Below are 6,787 nucleotides of genomic sequence, written 5' to 3'. Positions count from 1 at the left end.
TCTTTTTGATGTCCGTATCCTCATTTTAATCCAACTGTATGTTCTGTCAGTGGTCTCTGGAGTCAACATCAGACATAATTCTCAAGCAACAGGAAGTGAGTTAATGTGACCAGTTCCGTTTGTTAGGTCAACCAGCTCTCTGCACAGCCTTCCTGACATGTGTTTGTAATCACATGGCGTTATCTCTACGGCAGCTTGAGTTGTATTCCATCTGAAGTGGCCGTTGGGGTACGGCTCGTTCTTCGAGCCTGCTTCTGGTTTTGTTGTTGTTGTTGTTTTAATCTGGCATCTCAGGAGGCAGAATGGTCTAATGAAAAGACAAACAAACTCAGATCAGGAAGTCTAGATTCCTGGCATAGTTCTGCCACCAACAATTTAGGTGACAGAGAGGCATTTACCTCCCATTGACCCGTCTCTCACAGTGGTCACGAGGAAAAGCCAAAGCAGTAGTCATCAAAACAGAAGACAATGTACACAGCTGCATAGATCCAAGTGGTAATTTATTGCAGCAATCTTGTGTATATGAACAGAGCCAGTAGTAATATCGTCCATAAAGCAAATGTAGTCATTCAAAAAATGTTTATTAAGCCGGCCGGGGACAATAGCAGGTACTTGGAGAACAATGAAAAACAGGATACGGTTGGGATTTTCCAAGGTTGGTTGGAAAAGAGACACAGGAGTGAATCCTTGCAGCAGCAATGGGCGCTTTCATGGGCACACAGATAACGTGACGTGGGAATGCAGAGGAGGAAGCAACACGTGCCGCCTAGGAAAGTGAGAAAAAATCAACAGTGACACTTGAGCAGTCTTGAAAGATGGAAAAGATAATGTCCAGGCAGGTAAAGCAGGAATGAAATCATCACTTACAGAAATCTTCAAGAAGGAAAAGAACGCCGAATGTTCAGGGAACCATAAACGCACCTGCGTGTGGGGGTGCAACGTGTGTGTCAAGAGGTGGAAACCTGGAGTCCTGTTCCCCTGCTGTGGAATGTTGCTTTGTCCTCTGAGCAAGGAAGAGTCGGTGACATGCCTACAGCATGGCTGTGTCAGTCATGGTCCAGGCAAGAAACACTGAAATCAATCATTGGAGAAGAGTTTACAACAAGATTACGTTCAAAGGTGTGGACAGGGGGTAGGGAAACCACAAGGGGTCCTGGTGGCATCCTTAGGCCTGGATGGATGAGGGGAGAAACAGTTATTGAGACTTGGAAGAGAACCATGTGAGAATCCATCTGATGGGTCCAGTGAGCCTCAGCTCAGGGGTGCATTGTGCAATGACCTCCTGGGAAGGAGTTACAGAGAGAAAGGACCCCTCTCATTGCTCCCACCTCTCCCACCTCCTCTCACCTTGCCCCCATTGGCCAAACCCTACCAGAAGCCAGAGGGCAAAGGAGCTTTGGAGGAAGAAGGCAGGGTAAACAAGGATGGCTCTACAGAGACAAACACAATCGATTAGCACCAGGCGAGTACGCCAGATTGGAACTGCAGGCAGGTCATCAGGCAGCAGTATGGAGGAAGGAAGCTGGAGAGAACAGGGAGAAGTAAAACATAATCCAGATGGGAAATGGTGGGGATTTGATAAGGCAGTGGTGGCATTAAAGAAGGGGTACGGTAGATTCAGAGAACATTGAGAAGATACAATCCAAAGAACTTGATTGTCACTAGCAGGCATCTCTCAGAAGCTCTTTCTCACACATGGACCGCTCCCTGGGCAATAAATAAAACAAGAAATAAGAGGATTCTGAGGGACACAGTCTCGCGTTTCTGATATCTGAGACTCATCTTTTTGAAACAGTTCATGTTGGTGATGATACCAATCCTTGGATTTGGAAGCCAAGAACTTATGACAGGCAGTTCCATCCTTGTCAAGTATCTCCATACCCTCCATCTGAGAAAAAAATGAGACCTTGTAGTGGGCTGAGTGGTGGCCTCCCAAAAAATGTGTTCATATTCCAGAACTTGTGAATGTAACCTTATCTGGGAAAATGGTCTTTGCAGGTGTAATTGTGTTAAAGATTTTGAGATGAGCTCATCCTGAATTGTCTGGAGGGCCCTAATCCAAGGACAAGTGTCCTTATGAGAGACAGAAAAGGAGAACACATGGAGACACGGGGAGAAGAAGGCCATGTGAAGACAGAGGCAGACATTGAGTTCAACAGCCACAAGCCAAGGAACACATGAAGTTACTAGAAGCTAGAAGAGGAGCTGGAAAAGGTGAGGAAGGATTTCTAGGCATCTCCCCTAAGGCCTCCAGACACCTTGGTTTCAGACTTCCAGCCTCCAGAACCATGGGATAATAAATTTCTGTTGTTTAAGCCAGTTTGTGGTGATTGGTCCTGGCAACCCTAGCAGACCAATACAGCAAAGAACACATACTCTGATGCCGTAAGGTCTGGGCTATACACCAGAGGAGGCCAAACTTCAACTCCCTTTGTTTTCCTGTGAGGCACCTGTCTGGTGAGCTGGGGTGGTGCCTAGTTGGAAAAGCACGTGTTTAAGATTGACTCAAGCCAGCTAACAGAGTTTTAAAATTTTCTATTTACACCCCAAGGTGCGCAGAACTACACGGTGACATTCATGGCATGATCAGGCAAAACCACCTCCCCTGCAGAAAACTTCCAAAGTTCCCCAACACTCATGATCACCTGTGCCCCAAGCAATCTTGCCACACCTTGAATGAACCTTGGTTCTCTTCCCCATTCAGCCAGATGTGTGTCCTTAGTGTAAGCAGCCTCCTTCATACTCAAATGTTTGCCCCGGAAGAAAAATACAAGACACTTGCTTATTTGATGTCACACATTCTAGGTGCTGCAGTTGAAATGAAACCTAAATTAAAGACGGGTCATCATAGATGTCTTGAAACATGCCTCTAAGTGATACCAGATAGATTTATATCAACTTTCACTTTGCCAACTAAGCTTCATCCCTTTATGGGAAAGAACTTCCAAGACAACCTGGCGTATAGGGGTACAAGATACTTGCTAGAAAATGTTCCAATGTGTTGCTTAGGTGCCTATGCAAATGATGATATCACTGAACAAACCAGAGAAGCCAGTGATAAGAGCACGTTTGTTGAGGTGGAACAAAGAGATGATGGATACCATTTTTAATATGTTGAATGCAAGGTGCCTGAGGCCTACCAGGGCTAGATGTCTGCTAAGCAGTTTGAAATATGTCTGAAGCTTAAGAGTGAAGTTTGAGAGGATGTTTCAGATAATTATGTTTTCCCCAGTAAAAGCAGAAATTGTCTTATCTTTTTGATGTATCTCTTTTTATTATCTTATTTTATTTTATTTTTTTAGATTTTATTTATTTATTTGAGAGAGAGCACCGGGGGAGGGAGTGGCAGAGGGAGAGAGAGAAGCAGACTCCCTGCTGAGAGCAGAACCCCCGCCACAGGGCTCAATGCAGAAACCCTGTGGTCATGACCTGAGAGGAAGGCAGCCGCATAACTGACTGAGCCACCCAGGCGACCCTTGATGTGTCTCTTTTTAAATACCATTACCTCATTAACTAAACCCAATAGAGAACACAATTTCACTTCTATATAACTTGGAGTTTGCTCCTTTTTACCAAAAGCAAAATTTCCATTAGAACACACCTTGCGCCCATGCAGCCAACAAATCCCGTTCCTACATCAGAGTGTACCCTTCTTAGTCTCAACCTATGAGGGGAGCTCCATCCTCCTTATTAGAGCGGAAGGTTGGTCATGTGACCCCCACTCTGGCCAACGAGATGGAAGGGCTAAAGGGTCCTGGGAAAGCACGTGTGTAGCTTTTCTGCCAGCAGTAGCAGCAGCCAGTTCTTTCCCACTAACTCCTTCTCCGGACAGAGTATGCCAGGGCTACCGGTGGTCATCCTGTGCCCACGAGGACAGCCACCTGAGGGTCTACTCAACACCGCACACACAGACAGGGAGAGAATGTGGGTTCCTACGAGCATCACTGAGCCACTGGCTGGAGCTCTCCTGAGTCACTCTATGTCCTAACACTTAGATCACTTTCACAGTTTCCATTAACTGCCAGTGCAATCACCGGAGCCCCTACCAGTGTCTTCTGACACTTTGTCCCTAAACCACATCACCCCACACCTCCCCTGGTGAGACTCCTGTCACTCGTCCGTTGTCATTTCTCAGTGACAGATGAGAAAACATGGATTAAAGCCCCTAGCATGGTGCTTAACACACTCTGGGCACAGGGTAAACTTAGTGCCCGTTGCTTTGTCTTACTTCTCAGCTTTGAGCACTCTCTCTCCCAGGTCCCCACCATTGTCTTTGAAATGTTCTGTGTGATAAAAGCCAGGTCCCAGCAGGCCTCTGGAAGGTTGACTGCTTTGAAGCCTCGCTCCCCAGGAGGATGCAACTGGAAACTCCATGCCCCAGAAACACCAGCGAATGAGTGACCTTCCTTATTAGAAGGTCTCCATGACTAGTCACCATGGCTAGTCATAGCTACTCTTACTTTTCACAGGATTCAAATATGGAGGCAGAGCATGAACACCAATGCCATTATACACCCAGTGAAATTTGGTTTTCGATCATTCAGAGCCAAGATGCTTCACATCTGAGTCATCATTGCCAGTATCAGCCCTCACGTTGCAGATGTGCAGAAAGCCTGATTAATACAGAATTCTGATTACTTCATGTTCACAGTATTACTAAAGGAGAGCCCAAGAACTCTGATCAGCAACTTCTTTAGAAAAAGAGACCACTGGAGTTCCCCTCCCCTTTACCCTGAACGTCCTGGTTCTCGGATTTGGCCCATGAGTGGTTGCAGTAAATCCTCATTCCGAGGCGTGGCTCAAACTTTCTTGAGCTACAACACTGCCCTGCAGGGACTCTTCTGTAACACATCCAGAGAAATCTTCCAATGGGGGTTTTGGTTTTTTCTTTTTTCCTTTTGCTTTTTTGGGTTAAAAGTCATTCAAATTTCTTGCAACTCTTACAGTAATCTCATAAGACACTTGGAGACACCTTGAGATACTGTAAAAATGAATGCTGAAAGCGCCAGCTTGAGAACATCACCCTGGGTGGAAAGCGCCTTCTCCATCTTGCCACTGACTCACTTTGGTGACTCAGAGCTTGTCACACAAATGCAGAGATCCACAGCGCCTATCTTAGCTCCCTTCCTCTGCCTACCTGGAGGGAAGCTGGGGATTCATTATATAAAGTGTACAAAGTGCTTTCAGTTCCTCTGGGTAGTTTGTATGAATACAAAGCATTATCACTTCCCAGGTGTTAAGGAGCATTCACATTTAGGGGAGCGAAGGGTGGGGAGAAAGAGGGATGGGGGTGGGATCTTACTCTCATAAATGTCTTAACCAAAACTGAATGTCCCCAACAAAGCCAAAATCTAAAACTTCATAAAATGGAGAAGATTCTCATTATTGTTTTAAGTATCAAATTTTAAATTTCCTGCAAACTTTAAGGAAGGAATAAAGAAAAGAAAGAAAAAAAAGGAAGAGAAGAGAAAAAAGAAAAGAAAATCTTGATGTGCCAGTCCAAACTTCTATTTCACATATATTAAATCCCCTTTTACCCTGAAACTGTCAAGTGTCCAGTAACATTTTAATATTTACACTTTCATTCCTCTGCCATATAATCACCTCAACTTGGACATTATGCAAATATGTGAAATCTTCAAACATAAAATGAAGCCAAGTTACTCACCAAAGGGAAACCCTATGTCAACCTTCATTACCGCATGCCAAAAATGTCAGGCAAACCCACTCATTTACTAGAACCAAGATAAAACCACCCACCCGTGCTCAGGAGTTCCCTCTCAAACACATGCAGAGCTAACAAAATACTGAACCTTCAACTCATTTGGAAAATAAGCCTACGAATTTTTTCCTTTAGCAAATGCCACTGGGTGACCCCACCTTCAAGTCAAACAGCTGAAACTCAGCTTGCCCTGTTTCCCTTGAGTACTGAGTTCTAAAGGCCACTAGTTTCAATATATTTTGCCAGAAATAACTTGGCTTTCCTGAACAGGCACCAAAGCCCTTATAACAATGTAGTCATTTTAAATTAATATCCTAACTTAAAATAACTAAACCTGATTTTCGTTTGTGATCAAAATTTATATTGGAACACCTCTGTAGAGGTTAAATCCGGTGCCTTCACCTCAGACAGGGCATTCATTTACTGACAACCAAGAATTGGAACAGAAGGTGTAAGTCCAGATGCCAAAAACCCAATCCTGTTTCTGGAAAGAAAACAACGTACCTACATTGTCCATCCCTCGGGGTTGACCATACGCCTCCATTAGTCAATAGAACCAATGGGTAAGTCTTCCTCTTTCAAAAGGTTTTCTTTTCCTGCAAACATCTGCTAAAAGGAGCAACCTGGAAGAAAAATATGAAAAAGAGAGAAAATACTATATCATAGCTGAAAACTAGAAGTGACCAAAATGTCCTTCAATAGATAAATGTACATCTATGTCATGGAATACTACTCAGGAATAAAAAGGAATCAACTATTAATACACACAACAACTGGGGTGGACTTTAGGGGCTTTATGCTGAATGAGAAAAAAGCCAGTCTCAGTAGGTCATGCACTATTCAAGATCATTTAGATAACATTCTAAATGGCAAAATCACAGAATTGGGGAACAGAATAGTGGTTGTCATGGGATTGGGGATGGTGGGTGAGTGTGATTATAAGCGTGCAGCATGAAGGAGGTCTCTGTGGTCAAAGAAGAGTTCTACATGTTGATGGTTACATGAATCTATATATGTGATAGAATGGCATAGAATTCTTCACACGCATCGTACCGATGTCAGTTT

The 6,787-nt window shown here is 44.1% G+C and overlaps 1 long non-coding RNA gene across 1 annotated transcript; it reads right to left on the bottom strand.

The window, feature by feature from the left end:
- Positions 1 to 426: 426 nt before the first annotated feature.
- On the bottom strand, positions 427 to 6,350 carry LOC105236909. Its single transcript, XR_004625269.1, has 3 exons — positions 6,227 to 6,350; positions 922 to 1,071; positions 427 to 766 (listed from the first exon to the last, which is right to left on the bottom strand). It is a non-coding gene; the product is annotated as an uncharacterized LOC105236909 (long non-coding RNA).
- Positions 6,351 to 6,787: the final 437 nt, after the last annotated feature.

Source organism: Ailuropoda melanoleuca, chromosome 5 (assembly GCF_002007445.2).
Source record: "Ailuropoda melanoleuca isolate Jingjing chromosome 5, ASM200744v2, whole genome shotgun sequence".
NCBI classification, from domain to species: domain Eukaryota; kingdom Metazoa; phylum Chordata; class Mammalia; order Carnivora; family Ursidae; genus Ailuropoda; species Ailuropoda melanoleuca.
The sequence above is the reverse complement of the archived record's forward strand: the minus strand, read 5'-3'. Positions and strand labels throughout refer to the sequence as shown.